Source organism: Nerophis ophidion, linkage group LG09 (genome assembly GCF_033978795.1).
Source record: "Nerophis ophidion isolate RoL-2023_Sa linkage group LG09, RoL_Noph_v1.0, whole genome shotgun sequence".
Taxonomy (NCBI): Eukaryota; Metazoa; Chordata; class Actinopteri; order Syngnathiformes; family Syngnathidae; genus Nerophis; species Nerophis ophidion.
Window position 1 is genome coordinate 4,412,782 of NC_084619.1, and position 16,970 is coordinate 4,429,751.

The 16,970-nt window shown below is 41.4% G+C and overlaps 1 protein-coding gene across 1 annotated transcript in view; it reads left to right on the top strand.

The window, feature by feature from the left end:
- Positions 1–219: 219 nt before the first annotated feature.
- The window catches only part of lzts2a (leucine zipper, putative tumor suppressor 2a), a 150,647-nt gene continuing 133,896 nt past the window's right edge, over positions 220–16,970 (top strand). Inside the window, exon 1 of the mRNA XM_061910085.1 lies at positions 220–408. The gene's annotated coding sequence lies outside the window, so the exon portion shown is untranslated. The remainder of the gene's footprint in view (positions 409–16,970) is intronic.

Sequence of the window (16,970 nt, forward strand, 5' to 3'; positions counted from 1 at the left end):
TAAACGTGTGAAACTTACAAAAAAAAGCATTATTACTTGCCAGGTCTCAGTGGGATGTTACTGTTACTGTTGGAAAGGTGTGGTTAATCTCTCTATTGTGACATCCCCCCCTGGTGGAGCTAACGTCCTTTCAAGTCTAACCGCCTGCGACAGAGCCCGACCCCGCCCCCCTTGTGTCATGAGCGGGCTCTCCCCGTGCTCTAACCGAGCATCCCGACAACAGCAGCCGCTACTTGGGGGACCTCTTCTGGACCAGCTCGTCCGCAAGAGAACCGGAGACTCCTCGGCGGGGAAAACATCGCCAAAGTCTCGGAAAGAAGAGCAAAGACTGACTAAAGTTGAAGTCCGATGTACGAAAGCGTTCGCCGGAGCGGGAAGGAATACTGTTGTCCTGGAGCTTTGCTTGAGGTAAGTCGCTGACTGTTCACTGACTTGTGTTCGATTTAAACGCTAACTGCGTTTTATTTGCGATGTCGCCTTTGACCAACGTGTTTTGGCCGACTAATGAGCGCTAACAAGACGGTAAAATGGAGTCATTGTTGAATGGCTGCCTCGATAACGTGTTTGAGTGCTTAATTGGTTGCTAGTTTGAGTCCTGATCATTATGTGAACAGCAGGATGTCCAAAGTGTGGCGCAGTGGCCATTTTTGGCTCACTTCCGGTTCTGTTATCAACCATTTTTTTTTATTATTTCAAAAATAGCAATACATTATTAATGATGGGACTGTGATTTGCTTTGTCACCTACAACACAAAGCTAAAATGTTTTAGCTCGGTTGGTAGAGTGGCTGTGCCAGCAACTTGAGGGTTGCAGGTTCGATTCCCGCTTCCATGTTTATTATTGCCTCAAAACAGCAGCTTGAAATTTGGGACATGCTGTCCCTGAGAGAGCATGAGGAGGTTGAGGTCTTAAAGTCTCGTCTTAAGACCTACTTTTATTCTTTGGCTTTTAACCCTACGTGAGTTGTGTGGTCCTCTGTGTTTTCTGTTTTTTTTCTTTCATTTTTTCATTTTTATTTCTATTTATGGTTTTAATTGGTTTCACCCTTCAAAATCGTTTTTAATCATTTTTTTATTTATTATTTTTATATTGGTTTTATTTTTTTTTCAGTCATTGGTGGAGCTAATGATATTTGAATATTGTTTTTAATATTGTTGTGCAGCACTTTGGAAACACTTATGTTTAAATGTGCTACACAAATAACGTGGATTGGATTGGATTGGGGGCGGGGAGAGGGTAGCGGGGGGTGTATATTGTAGCATCCCGGAAGAGTTAGTGCTGCAAGGGTTTCTGGGTATTTGTTCTAGTGTGTTAATGTTGTGTTACAGTGCGGATGTTATCTAATCCAATCCATTTTATTTATATAGCACATTTAAACAACAATAACGTTTCCAAAGTGCTGCACAGCCATGTTAAAAACAATTGTAAAAAATAAATAAATAATAATAAATAAATAAATAAAATAAAATAAAAAAAGTATATATATATATATATATATATATATGTATATATTATGCTCCACCAATGACTGAATAAAAACAAAAAATAAATAAATATAAAAACAATATAAAAACAAATATGATTAAAAACTATTTTAAAGGGTAAAATCAATTAAAACAGTAAAATAGAAATCAAAGTGTATAAAAAACACAGAGGACCACACGTAGTGTTAAAAGCCAAAGAATAAAAGTGGGTCTTAAGACGAGACTTAAAACACTCCACTGTGGAAGCAGTTTGAACATGAAGCGGCAGAGTGTTCCAGAGCTTAGGGCCGACCACAGAGAAGGCCCTGTCTCCCCTGGTTTTAAGTCTGGTCTTGGGCACCACGAGCTGGAACTGGCTCTCGGACCTCAGAGCGCGCGCAGGAATGTAAATTTGGATAAGGTCTGAGATATATTGAGGTGCCAGTCCATGTAAAGATTTAAAAACAAACAGCAGTGTTTTAAAATGTTATTCCGAAATGCGTTTGTCATTCTTGTTTAGTGTGGGTTCACAGTGTGGCGCGTATTTGTAACAGTGTTAAAGTTGTTTATACGGCCACTCTCAGTGTGACTTGTATGGCTGTAGACCAAGTATGCGTTGCATTCACTTGTGTGTGTGAAAAGTTTAAAAAGTCATACATTTTACTTTTTGAAATCGACACTGATAATTTCCGATGTTACATTTTTAAGCATTTATCGGCCGACAATATCGGCAGCCCGATATTATCGGACATCTCTAGTTGCGATGCCAAAATGACAAATTTCGACGTAATCATAGTAGTATTGTAATGACAAATGTGTTTTAGACTGCAAAATTGTACAACCAAAGCAAAGTCATGACATGGGGCGGTATAGCCCGGTTGGTAGAGCGGCCGTGCCAGCAACTTGAGGGTTACAGGTTCGATCCCCGCTTCTGCCATCCTAGTCACTGCCGTTGTGTCCTTGGGCAAGACACTTTACCCACCTGCTCCCAGTGGCTCCCACACTGGTTTAAATGTAAAAATTAGATATTGGGTTTCACTATGTAAAGCGCTTTAAGTCACTTTGAGAAAAGCGCTATATAAATATAATTCACTTCACTAATTCACTATTGACTCGATACACTATTGTTCACCTTTATCGTCAGTTTTAAGCCAAAATGCGTCCGTTCTCCCTTTTGTCTCTACACACTGCGTCTGCTTGTAAGTACTCCATGACTGTGCGCTGCCGAACATGCTCCTCTGCTCGTAAAACCAGCAATGTCATGACGTGACGACGATGGTGCGGTACCGGTACTTTTCATAGGCCGTATAGAACCAAACATGATTTGTTAGTATCGCGGTACTACAATAATGTCGGTATATCGTCCTTAGGTCAGACCACCAATTTCTTGTTGGGATTGCGTTTTGCTACGTGTGTGTGTGTGTGTGTGTGTGTGTGTGTGAGCAGAGAGCAAGTCAACTTGCAATGTGCAGCTGTTGGTGTGCACACATCCATCCTTTCTTCCTTGTCTCATGACCCCTCCAGCTGTTTTTTTTTATCAAACTCCAGGAGCACTAATCCGTAGGTGAAAGGTCACAGAGAAGATGCCAGAAAGCAGTGTTTTGTTTTATGTTCCAGGCGAGTTGCGTGTAATAAATGGATTTGATTGTGGAGTCGCGGTGAAACCGCTTCAAGGTCTGATTGGATCGTAAATAATCCACATGGGAGCATCTCTTCTCCTCAGTGCTTAACCCCCAGTTGGTGCGATCGTTTAGATGGTTGGATTTGGAGTCACTCCTAACGTAAACATGACGTGTTAATGCCGTAGGAGGCCCGTGAAAGTCACTTAACTTTGATGACAAGAATATAGGGCCGGGTGATGTACCGATTTCGTAGTGAATATCGGTATATTTTAGAAAGTGTAGTGGAATTTCTGACTTTTATACCATATTTTGTGTCTGTTAAAGTCCTAAAAGAAAATCCGTCAAAAAGCCTTAAGAGGTCTGCTCTTTTCTTTTTTTTTTTCTATTCAGAACCAAAGGATCATATGTAGGGGAAAGTTGAATTAGTGGTCGCTCTAACCAGTCTACAAAATGTTTTGATTGTTTGTTATGACTAAGGGACTCAAGGATGTTGTGGAGCAAGCAGTTGCAAAACAACGAGACCTTGACCCATGAGGGAAACATAGAAAAAGCCAGGAGACCAATATTTGATATGATTTGCATGATTTTGCTTGATTCTGGATCCTTCGGAGGATGCTGTCTGTTTGCATTGGCAATTCAATCCAACTTGTACTTTTGAATATGGGTAAAGAAAACTTTTGTTCTAAAACCACTATGTTTGCTGTTTAAGCTTCGGGCCAATCCACCACAAAAGCGGTATGTATTTGAGACCTGTATATTTTAGAAAGCGGTATGTATTTGAGACAATACCGCCATTTAGGTATTTTTTGATTTGCCTTTTGTTACGGCCGTTTGATCTTTTCTGCACCTGACAGGTGATGCACAGGGCATCCTCTTTGGCTCACCCCGCGCCTTTTGTTTACTAATATGGCGGCGCAGTACAGACTTCTCGACTCCCAAGTTCTGCAATGCTTTGGACAGCGACTGCATTCGGCGATTGGTGAGCAAATACAGCTTTATTTACACATACACCAATTTGCTTGAAGGGGAACATTATCACAATTTCAAAAGGGTTAAAAACAATAAAAATCAGTTCCCAGTGGTTATCCATACATCTCTATGCCATGTCTGTCTTAGCATCACCAGTAAAATGTGAAGACACTCTGGTACATTCAATGGGGGTCAGGCGGCAGATTTCTTGCCAGTGGTGCAACTTGAATCCCTCCCTGTTAGTGTTGTTACACCCTCCGACAACACACCCACGAGGCATGATGTCTCCAAGGTTCCAAAAAATAGTCGAAAAAACGGAAAATAACAGAGCTGAGACCCCTGAAAATGGCGGGTGTATTACCTCGGTGACGTCACGTTCTGACGTCATCGCTAAAAGACCGATAAACAGAAAGGCGTTTTAATTTGCCAAAATTCACCCATTTAGAGTTCGGAAATTGGTTAAAAAAATACATGGTCTTTTTTCTGCAACATCAAGGTATATATTGACGCTTGCATAGGTTTGGTGATAATGTTCCCCCTTAAGATCCTATATCAGAATCAGAATCGGAATAGTTTTTATTGCCATTGTTGGAGAACGGGCTCACAGACTAGGAACTTTTCTTGGTGCAATCGTGCAACATAAAACACATAATGCAGAATAGATAATAAAAAGAACTGTAACTGAGCTATTAGATCTAGTTATTGTTCATGTGCCTGATGGCTGAGGGGAAAAAACTGTTCAGGTGGCGGTAGGGGTGTAACGGTACACAAAAATTTCGGTTCGGTACGTACCTCGGTTTAGAGGTCACGGTTCGGTTCTTTTTCGGTACAGTAAGAAAACTACAAAATATAAATTTTTTGGGTTATTTATTTACCAAATTTGTAAACAATGGCATAACATACATATACACACAGGGTCCATTGGCAGGGTTGATGTGGTCAAAATCCATCCATCCATTTTCTACCGCTTATTCCCTCTGGAGTCGGGTGGAAGGCCGGGTACACCCTGGACAAGTCGCCACCTCATCGCAGGGCCAACACAGATAGACAGACAACATTCACACACTAGGGACCATTTAGTGTTGCCAATCAACCTATCCCCAGGTGCATGTCTTTGGAAGTGGGAGGAAGCCGGAGTACCCGGAGGGTAAAATAAAACTAAATAAGATAAGGCTCAGAATTGTTTCTTAACAAAACCTTTCTACATATAAAGTGCTTTTTTGATTGATTGATTGAGACTTTATTAGCCTGGCTAACTTGGCAGTAAGAGGATAAATGGGTTCATTGTTCTTCCACCATACAAGTGGGTCAAAATCTAGTTTTTAATACAATATGGACTTAAATCTGCTGCTCTAAAAACATGTGTTATTGCTTTAGCCCTGCCTGACTCGCCGAGGAGAGGCTGCTTGAATGCGGTGGTGACGCTTCAAATGGGTTAGCATGTGTTGTGAGAGTAGCGTATGTATGTGTGTGGCCCTTTAATATGTGACGTCAGTGAGTGTGTGGGCGAGCGCGGTGAGGGAGCTAAGCGCGAGTGGCTGGTGTTTTGTTGGATTGGCTGTGTGCAAGACCTCAATAAAGCCACTTCATTTACCCTGAAGTCCGGAGCTGTGGAGACCCACTGCCGGGTGGAGTGAAGGGTGTTGCCCCCGAGAATACATCAGCCCTGGAGGAGTGCCTCCCCTGCGCTGCTCGACCACGGTCTGGGAGCCGGAAGCAGGAAAGGTGCAACACATGTTTGACGTGTTGTCACAAGCAGCTGCTGAACATTGTTGTATCGCGCAGCCAAAGTGTTCCCAAACGGGAGCTCTTAAAGGGGAACATTATCACAATTTCAAAAGGGTTAAAAACAGTAAAAATCAGTTCCCAGTGGCATGTTGTATTTTTTGAAGTTTTTTTCAAAATTTCACCGGTCTCCGAATATCCCTAAAAAAAGCTTTAAAGTGCTTGATTTTCGCTATTTGCGATGCCTCTATCCATTTCCATGTGACGTCACACAGTGCTGCCAATGTAAACAAACAATGGCGAATACCACAGCAAGATATAGCGACATTAGTTCGGATTCAGACTCGGATTTCAGCGACTTAAGCGATTCAACAGATTACGCATGTATTGAAACGGATGGTTGGAGTATGGAAGTATTGAAGAAGAAACTGAAGCTATTGAGCGAATTCATAGCCATAGCATGGCCGAATAGCTGCGTTAGCATCGCCGGTATAATGTGCGGACCAAACGATCGGGACTTTCGCATCTTGTGACACTGGAGCAACTTAAATCCATCGATTGGTAAGTGTTTTTTTCTCATTAAATTTGGGTGGAAGGAAACGTAATATAGTTGCAAATGCATCTGCAGGTTATCCATACATCTCTGTGCCATGTCTGCTTTAGCACCGCCGGTAAATAGCATGTTAGCATCGATTAGCGTAGCATGTTAGCATCGATTAGCTGGCAGTCAACATCAACAAAACTCACCTTTGTGATTTCTGTGACTTTATCGTCGCAAATGCATCTGCAGGTTATCCATACATCTCTGTGCCATGTCTGCTTTAGCACCGCCGGTAAATAGCATGTTAGCATCGATTAGTGTAGCATGTTAGCATCGATTAGCTGGCAGTCAACATCAACACAACTCACCTTTGTGATTTCTGTGACTTTATCGTTGCAAATGCATCTGCAGGTTATTCATACATCTCTGTGCCATGTCTGCTTTAGCATCGCCGATAAATAGCATGTTAGCATCGATTAGCGTAGCATGTTAGCATCGATTAGCTGGCAGTCAACATCAACAAAACTCACCTTTGTGATTTCTGTGACTTTATCGTTGCAAATGCATCTGCAGGTTATCCATACATCTCTGTGCCATGTCTGCTTTAGCATCGCCGATAAATAGCATGTTAGCATCGATTAGCTGGCAGTCACGCCGTGACCAAATATGTCTGATTAGCACATAAGTCAACATCAACAAAACTCACCTTTGTGATTTCGTTGACTTTATCATTGCAAATGCATCTGCAGGTTATCCATACATCTCTGTGCCATGTCTGTCATCGCCGGTAAAATGTGGAGACACTCTGGCACATTCAATGGGGGTCTGGCGGCAGACACTTTGGCATCTTCGGGCCAGTGGTGCAACTTGAATCCCTCCCTGTTAGTGTTGTTACACCCTCCGATAACGCACTGACGAGGCATGATGTCTCCAAGGTTCCAAAAAATAGTCGAAAAAACGGAAAATAACAGAGCTGAGACCCGGTGTTTACAATGGGTTGAAAATGAAAATGGCGGCTGTATTACCTCGGCGACGTCACATTCTGACGTCATCGCCTCTAGAGCGATAAACAGAAAGGCGTTTAATTCGCCAAAATTCACCCATTTAGAGTTCGGATATCGGTTAAAAAAATATATGGTCTTTTTTCTGCACCATCAAGGTATATATCGACGCTTACATAGGTCTGCTGATAATGTTCCCCTTTAATGAGGCAGGAGGTTCTTGTAGCTCTGGCTTTTACATTTTGTCCTAGCCCGGTCGCTGCTAGCATGTACTCGTTCGGTACACCTCCGAACCGAACCGAAATGGTTAAATACAAATACACTTACCGTTACACCCCTAGGTGGTGGGAGGTGTGGGTCTGGATGGACCGTAGTCTCATGCCTGAGAGAGGAGGGGAGAATAGTTTGTCCAGGGTGAGAAGAGTCAGCTGCGATCCTCCTGGTCCTGGAGGAGAACAGGTCTTGGAGGGCTGGGAGCTTTCAGCCAATCACCTTCTCAGCAGCCCCTACGATGCCCTGCAGTCGATACTTATCGTGGACTGTGGCGCCGGAGGTGAGGATGGACTTGTTGATGGCAGAGTAAATCTGAACCAACATCTTGGTCGACACCTTAAGTTTCTTCAGCTGCCGCAGGAAGTACATCCTCTGCTGGGCCTTCTTGATGAGGGAGCTGATGGTAGGCTCCCACTTGAGGTCCTGGGTGATGTTGGTGCCCAAGAAATGGAATGAGTCCACAATGGAGACGGGGGTGGGAGAGTCAATCAGGGTGAGGGGGAATGGTGGGGCTGTGACTTTCCTGAAGTCCATGATCATCTCCACTGTTTCTGGGCGTTCAGCTCCAGGTTGTTAAGGCTGCACCAGGACACCATCCGGTCCACTTCTCTCCTGTTGGTGGACTCGTCGCCATCCGAGATGAGCCCGATGAGGGTAGTCTCGTCCGCAGACTTGAGCAGCTTTATGGACTGGTGACTGGAGGTGCAGCAGTTAGTATACAGGGAGAAAAGCCAGGGGGAAAAGTACACAGCCCTGAGGAGTACCAGTGATTGTGGTTCGACTGTCCGAGACAATCTTCTCCGGTCGCGCGTGGTGTCTTCGGTCTGTCAGGAAGTCATTGATCCAACTGCAGAGGGAGTCGGGCACGCTGAGCTGGTAGAACTTGTCTCGTAGCAGTCCAGGGAGAATGGTGTTGAAGGCAGAGCTGAAGTCTACAAACAGGATCCTAGCGCAGGTTCCTGGGGACAGACCTGTTGGCTCTGTAGGCGAACTGCAGTGGGTCCAGTAGGGGGGCGGTCTTTCTATGTATGTCCTATATCTCTCCTTGTAGCGACTTTAGCACTAATCTCATCTGCTTCTGTTGTTTACTTCTATTAGCGACATGTTTTATATTCTGGTTTCTTCAAAACAGCCACTCTTTGCTCTGATTACTGCTTTGCACACTCTTGGCATTCTCTCGATGAGCTTAGAGCACACCTGTGAAGTGAAAACCATTTCAGGTGAAGCTCATCGAGAGAATGCCAAGGGTGTGCGAAAAAGTAATCGTAGCAAACGGTGGCTATTTTATAGAAACTAAAATATAAAACATGTTTTCAGTTATTTCACTTTTTTTGTTAAGTGCATAACTCCACAAGTGTTCATTCATAGTTTTGATGGCTTCAGTGACAATCTACACTGTAAATAGTCATGAAAATAAAGAAAACACATTGAATGAGGAGGTGTGTCCAAATGTTGGCCTGTACTGTACATCCCTAATTGTCAATTTATGATGGTAATACTTGTTGACCAAATGTATGTAATTTATATCATACATCGTCTATATTGTGCCACCCTAGCGCTAAATATGTTTGTTCCGGCCAGCCACAAATACATGAATGTAGGGCAAAGAACGATAGCATGTTTGATTGATTTCAATTGCCCAATTTCTTGTCATTTGGAATCAATGTGAATTTTGATTGAGCTTTACCATTTTGGCTACTTTAAGGAGCATTTGACAATTTTATATAAGATATAAAAAATATATATACAAACCCCATTTCCATATGAGTTGGGAAATTGTGTTAGATGTAAATATAAACGGAATACAATGATTTGCAAATCATTTTCAACCCATATTCAGTTGAATATGCTACAAAGACAACATATTTGATGTTCAAACTGATAAACATTTTTTTTTTTTGTTGCAAAAAATGATTAACGTTAGAAATTGATGCCAGCAACACGTGAAAAAAGAAGTTGGGAAAGGTGGCAATAAATACTGATAAAGTTGAGGAATGCTCATCAAACACTTATTTGGCACATCCCACAGGTGTGCAGGCTAATTGGGAACTGGTGGGTGCTATGATTGGGTATAAAAACCGCTTCCCAAAAAATGATCAGTCCTTCACAAAGGGGTGAGGTACACCCCTTTGTCCACAACTGCGTGAGCAAATAGTCAAACAGTTTAAGAACAATGTTTCTCAAAGTGCAATTGCAAGAAATTTAGGGATTTCAACATCTACGGTCCATTATATCATCAAAAGGTTCAGAGAATCTGGAGAAATCACTCCACGTAAGCAGCATGGCCGGAAACCAACATTGAATGACCGTGACCTTCGATTCCTCAGACGGCACTGTATCAAAAACCGACATCAATCTCTAAAGGATATCACCACATGGGCTCAGGAACACTTCAGAAAACCACTGTCACTAAATACAGTTGGTCGCTACATCTGTAAGTGCAAGTTAAAGGCCTACTGAAAGCCACTACTACCCACCACGCAGTCTGATAGTTTATATATCAATGATTAAATATTAACATTGCAACACATGCCAATACACACACAGCTAAAAGTCGTCATCTTTAACGGCATAATTACAGAGTATTTTGGAGATCTGTGTTGCTGAATCTTTGGCTATTTGTTCAATTAATATTGGAGAAGTCAAAGTAGAAAGATGGAGTTGGGAAGCTTTAGCCTTTAGCCACACAAACACACGGTGATTCCTTGTTTGAAATTCCCGGAGCTGAAACTTTACTATGGATCACAGCGGTCAAGCGAACATGGATCCCGACCGAATGTCAACCAGCAGGTTTCGGTGAGAAAATTGTGGTAAAAAGTCGCTTCTTACCGGAGATCAGCTGAGCTCGCGCTGTGCATAAAGCTGCCGTCGACTTCCCTGAGACATTGGCGTCAAGACACCCGTGGACGCACACCTCCGACTATCAGGTACTGTTAAACTCACTAAAACACTAGCAACACAATAGAAAGATAAGGGATTTCCCAGAATTATCCTAGTAAATGTTTCTAAAAACATCTGAATCCGTCCCAATGCAATCTTTTTTTTTTTTCTAGTCCGTCGCTATCAATATCCTCAAACACAAATCTTTCATCCTCGCTCAAATTAATGGGGAAATTGTCGTTTTCTCGGTCCGAATAGCTGTTTTTGTTGGAAGTTCCCATTAAAAACAATGTGAATATGTGAGGAGCCATCAACATGTGACGTCATCGTCTGGGACTTCCGGTAAAGGCAGGACTTTTCTGTTAGCGACCAAAAGTTGCGAACTTTATCGTAGATGTTCTCTACTAAATCCTTTCAGCAAAAATATGGCAATATCGCGAAATGATCAAGTATGACACATATAATGGCGCTGTTATCCCCGTTTGAATAAGCAAATCTCATTTCAGTAGGCTTTTAAAGCTCTACTATACAAAGCGAAAGCCATTTATCAACAACATCCAGAAACGTCACCGGCTTCTCTGGGCCCGAGATTCTCTAAAACGGACTGATGCAAAGTGGAAAAGTGTTCTGTTGTGTGATGAGTCCACATTTCAAATTGTTTTTGGAAATATTCAACATCGTGTCATCTGGACCAAAGGGGAAGCGAACCATCCAGACTGTTATCATTCCGGTTTATCCTCTGAACTGGAATGATCAGGTATCGTACCAACTCACTAGCTCATCCTTCCACTGTCTCCTGAGATCAGTACGGGCTAGGTGAGTGCGTATGCTGGGACGCACAGGAGGGGAGCGACAAGAGGATGGATTTGCAGGTGCTGTTAGGGGGTGATAACCAAGCTGTCAGGAGATCAGGGTTGCAGCAGCTTAAGTAGAGGAGGCCAACCATGGGAGGGGAAGGGCGTGATGCTGAGAGAGCGTCTTCATGACGGGGATTTGATATGTGACGCAAGCGGAGTCAGAGCCCCGTCACGGTCACGGTCAATGTGGTGTTAGCATCGTAACTCAAAGCGGAGTCCTAAAACTGTCGAGTTGACCCTTTTCCACTGCTGAATACGACACAGCTCGACTTGCTATTGGCATTTTTACATCTGTAAAACCAGGATTATTTTTAGTACAGTTGATATGCAAATACGTGATTGCGCTGCCTTACGAATGCTACAGTATGTCACTGTGGGAAATAATAAATTTTTTTATGCATCACGATCAGTATTGGATATATGGACGAAGGTCTAAATATCGATTTACGTATGTATTTTAAAGGGAAACTGCACTTTTTTTGGAATGTTGACTGAGGTGTCGGACACCTCAGTCACCTTGGACGTATCCTCGCTCATCCATGCAGACTGGACACTGGCCGAAAGTGGAGTCGGCTGTCTTGGTTGCTTTGTTGGGTCTGCTCCTGTCTCTGGCCATGCTCCCTCCACCCCAGCGGACGATGTCGACCGCAGAGGCCACCACAGTGGATATGTTTCTTTTACTTTTTATTCATAGCTGTATGTAGAAGTGTCTTGTTGTATTAGTCTTTAATGTCCTCTGTGTTTTTTGATGTTTGATGTTTCCCTCTTACACACATGGAAGAGGGATGTGTACCATGGCTATGAGTTGTTTATTTTTTATTTATTTATTTATTTTTTATTTTTTCCCTTGGCCTCAGTCTGCACCTCCTCTCCAGGGCCCAGGCTAAGACCGATTTTTTAAAATTTTTTATTTTTATTTTATCTTAATCTTCTATTCCTCCCCCCTCCCCCTCTTTGTTTACCTTTATCTCATCTTTTTTGTAAGGGGCGCTGGAAGCCGGCAGACCCGTCAGCGATCCTGTTCTGTCTCCCTTTAATGTTTGTCTAAACTTGAATGGGATTGTGCTGAAAATTTTAATTTTCCTGAAGGAACTCTCCTGACGGAATAAATAAAGTACTATCTAATCTAATCTAATCTAATCTATCTATCGTTCACAATCATTATGAAAGACGTGGCGGCGGATGGATTTTTTTTAATGCATTCTGAATATTAAATAAATGTGATCAAAAGTCTGCTTACAATGGAGCCTGAGGGAGCCGTTCAGTTCTGCCTATAGAGCCCCCAAAAACATCAATAATCAAGCTAATATAAGAAAATAGAACAACTCCAACCCACTTCCAGCTTTACAATACTTAGGATATAAGTTTACAAAGCATTTGAGAATACATACAAATACAATGCTTATTGAATACAATATTAAAAAAAAGGAAAACCTAAAATGTGTACAATATTATGAAACAATATAAATAATAGTAGTTAAAATTTTTTAATCCAAAATGTATTCTTAAAAAAAAAAATGTAAACATATTTTTAATTGGTTCTTGAAAATTGTGAATGGATTTAGAATTTGTTTTTCTTTGAGCACCTGTGGTAGACAGTAGATACGAGATCATACAACACACCCCTTTAACCTGCCCTGCATGGTTGCAGCGACCAGGACAGCCCATGCTTATAGCCTTTCATTTTCTCAAAACTCGACAGTGCCCCTTATAACCCAGTGCGCCTAATGTACGGAATAATATTGCTTGTGCTTACCGATCTTGACGCTATTTTATTTGGTACATGGTGAAATGCTATGTGTGACCAGTAGATGGCAGTCACACATAAGAGATATGTGTAGACTGCAATATGACTCAAGTAAACAACACCAACATTTCATATGTTCCGTTGAAAATATAGAGCATTATACACGGTGCTCAAAAATCTATCAAAATGCTTTAATACGACTTTGGTAAGCTATGAAGCCGCGCCGCTTGATGGATTGTACTGTGCTTCAACATACGAGTATTATTATTGTGGGTGTATAAGGTAAGACATATCTGGCGTTTTGTTTCGCATTATTATGCAAAAGCAACTTTTCTCACCCTCTGTTGCCTGCTGGTCTGTATTTGGGATCTGCATAAGCCCTGAAAATTTGCGCGCATCTGCCTTTGTAGTCTGTGGCGACACTGTAGTCGATAAGCTTCTTCTTTCGCTGTTGCTAATTGTAATATAAAGTAGTGTAAAGTTCTTACTTATATCTGTCAGTAAACTCGCCATGAAAGCGCTAGAACATACCGGTATAGTGGGTTAACATTATTCACCCAAGAAACTTTAGTTATTAGAGAGTTCCGATTTTTCACGGGACACATTTCTGGCGTTGATGTTGCACTAGTGAGCTACAGATGAGGAGCTGCTGCTCCGTTATTGATTTAAGTAGTCTGAATGTCATTAGGGTTTCACGGTGGCAGAGGGGTTAGTGCGTCTGCCTCACAAAACGAAGGTCCTGCAGTCCTGGGTTCAATCCAAGGCTCGGGATCTTTCTGTGTGGAGTTTGCATGTTCTCCCCGTGAATGCGTGGGTTCCCTCCGGGTACTCCGGCTTCCTCCCACTTCCAAAGACATGCACCTGGGGATAGGTTGATTGGCAACACTAAATTTGCCCTAGTGTGTGAATGTGAGTGTGAATGTTGTCTGTCTATCTGTGTTGGCCCTGCGATGAGTTGGCGACTTGTCCAGGGTGTACCCCGCCTTCCGCCCGATTGTAGCTGAGATAGGCGCCAGCACCCCCCGCAACCCCAAAAGGGAATAAGCGGTAGAAAATGGATGAATGTCATTAAAACAGTTAGTTCCATCTTTTGACACTTCTTCCACCCCCGTCCTTGCACGCTACACCGCTACAACAAAGATGACGGGGAGAAGACGCTGCCGAAGGTGAGCCAAGACCGCCCACCAAACGGCGCATGAAGCGACTGTCAGAAAGTGGCTTGAAGATGATCTGTAAAACATTATCTATGCAACATTTTGAGCAAAGAACCACCATTATAATAAATAATAATAATAGATTTTATTTGTAAAAAGCGCTTTACATTGAGCAAACAACCTCAAAGTGCTACAGTGTATTTAAAAAAAATAATAAACAAAAAATTATAATAATAATAATAAAAATAAATAAAAATAAAAACTAGAACAGCCTAATAGCTAGAACTAGTATGCGTATATCTATAATGAGCCTTTTTTAAAAAGAAGGATTTTTTAGACTTTTTAAAAAATGCTACATTTTAAAAAAAGGCTGCATAACAATATTTTTTACATGTTATGTAGACCAGTGGTCCCCAACCACCGGGCTCGAATGGTACCGGGCCGCAGAAAAAATGTTTATTATCCATCCATTATTCACTTTTGGGGTCGCAGGGGGCGCTGGCGCCTATCTAAGCTACAATCGGGCGGAAGGCGGGGTTTAATAATTTTTTTTATTTTAAATTTTTAATTTTTTATTAAATCAACAAAAAAAACAGAAGATACACCTACAATTAGTGCACCAACCCAAAATAAAAATCCGCCGGGCCGCGGGACAAATTATCAAGCGTTGACCGGACTGCAGCTACAAAAAGGTTGGGGACCACTGATGTAGACCACAAGGAAGTGTTTTCAGTTCAGAAAAAAAATAAAAATAATAAGACCCCTTTTAATGCGCCCTATAATCCGGTGCGCCCTATGGTCTGGAAAATACGGTATTTTGCATATTTAGGGCTTGTTGGTGTGATTGCTGTTACAATAACAGATGAGTTCTCAATCAAGCTCACTTTTATGAATTACAGTACATTTTTGAGATTGTATTCGGAATAAATGAGGCACTATGGGAGCTCACTACTTCCTTTCAAGACAGACTGTGGTGGCGCCTTCTGTTCAGGAGGACCCGGCGGCTGCTTAATGCGCTCATTAGCTAAAATGACATGTATTTTGGAGGAAGGGGGAGGGTTGTTTATCCGGGAAATTTCAGGAGCACTGTTAGATAACAAAGCCATAAAAAAAAATGTAGCATACAAAATGATGTTCATTGGATGTATTTGACCCATCACCTTTTGATGCTCAATTAGCAAAATGTCCCCTGCGCAGCCATCTGGGCTTAACTTTCATTCCACTGCAGTGCAGTGATGATGGCGCCATGGATGGGTGGAGGGGGATTGTGTTTTCAACTTTATTTTCATACTGTAATATAGGACGTTAACGCCAGGAAACTCCACCTCACACCGGACTACAAAATATCCTTCTTTTCCTTACCATGCCTCAGGTATACAGTAATGGAACTCACTTAGATGTTGCTCGATGTCACAAAGAGATTGCTTGTCTCATGTCTTGTGTGTGTTGTTTTCACATAAGCTCATGAATGTAATGTTGCCTCTGACTTCCAGTTTGGCTTCTAATTCCCCTCAGCTGTCACGTGTCCAACATCGCGTCAACAGCGGCTGTCAGAACGTTTTAACAGCACAAGGGAGAGAAAGGCTCTCTTGTCACACACACTAACACACCACACACACGTGCTCACACACTCGCACGCGCACACACTCGTAGTTGCAAACTGTAATTTGTAGCAGCCGGGGTTTGGGGTGACATTTTTTGTTTTTTATGGGCTTGTTTTGTACTGGCAATGTTGCAACACCAGATTAATTCACAACTATGGTTCAACTATCAATAGTGTGTATATATGTATATGTGTGTATAAAAGTGTGGATATGTGTGTGTGTGTGTATATATATATATGTATATATGTATGTATGTGTATGTATATATATATATATATATATATATATATATATAATATGTATATGTGTGTAAGCGTGTGTGTGTATATCTATGTATATATGTCTGTATGTATATATATATATGTATATATACATACAGATATATATATATACACACACAGACATACTGTATATACATAGATATATACACACACACGTATGTCTACAATAATGTGTAGGCATGCGTGTATATATCTATGTATATATGTCTGTATGTATGTATGTATATATATATATATGTATGTATGTATGTATATATATATATATATGTATGTATGTATGTGTATATATATATGTATATGTATATATATATATATATATATACACACACACGTATGTCTACAATAATGTGTAGGCATGTGTGTATATATCTATATGTGTATGTATATATATATATATATATATATATATGTATATATATATCAGGGTTTCCCACAAATTCATTTATTTGTGGCGGCCCGCCACGAAAGAATTACGGCCGCAACAAATAAAAAAAAAAAATAAAAAAAAATATAAAAAAAAAAATATATACATATATATATATATATATATATATATATACCCTGTCTGTGAATAGTTATATATTATATAAATATGTGATTATTATTTAAATATGTATATAAATATCTACATAAAGTGTTGTAATTATATTCCAACTCCCCGTTCTTCTTGGTCATCGGGGCCGCCGCTGCCTCCACCCCCAACATCCATCCCCCCCCCCCCCCCCGCGCGGCCCGACCACACCACCACAAATAGATGCCTGACCTGTGGGAAACACTGTATATAAACAGACATAGATATATACACACACATCTGTATATGTGTCTATATATATATGTGTGTGTATGTATATAT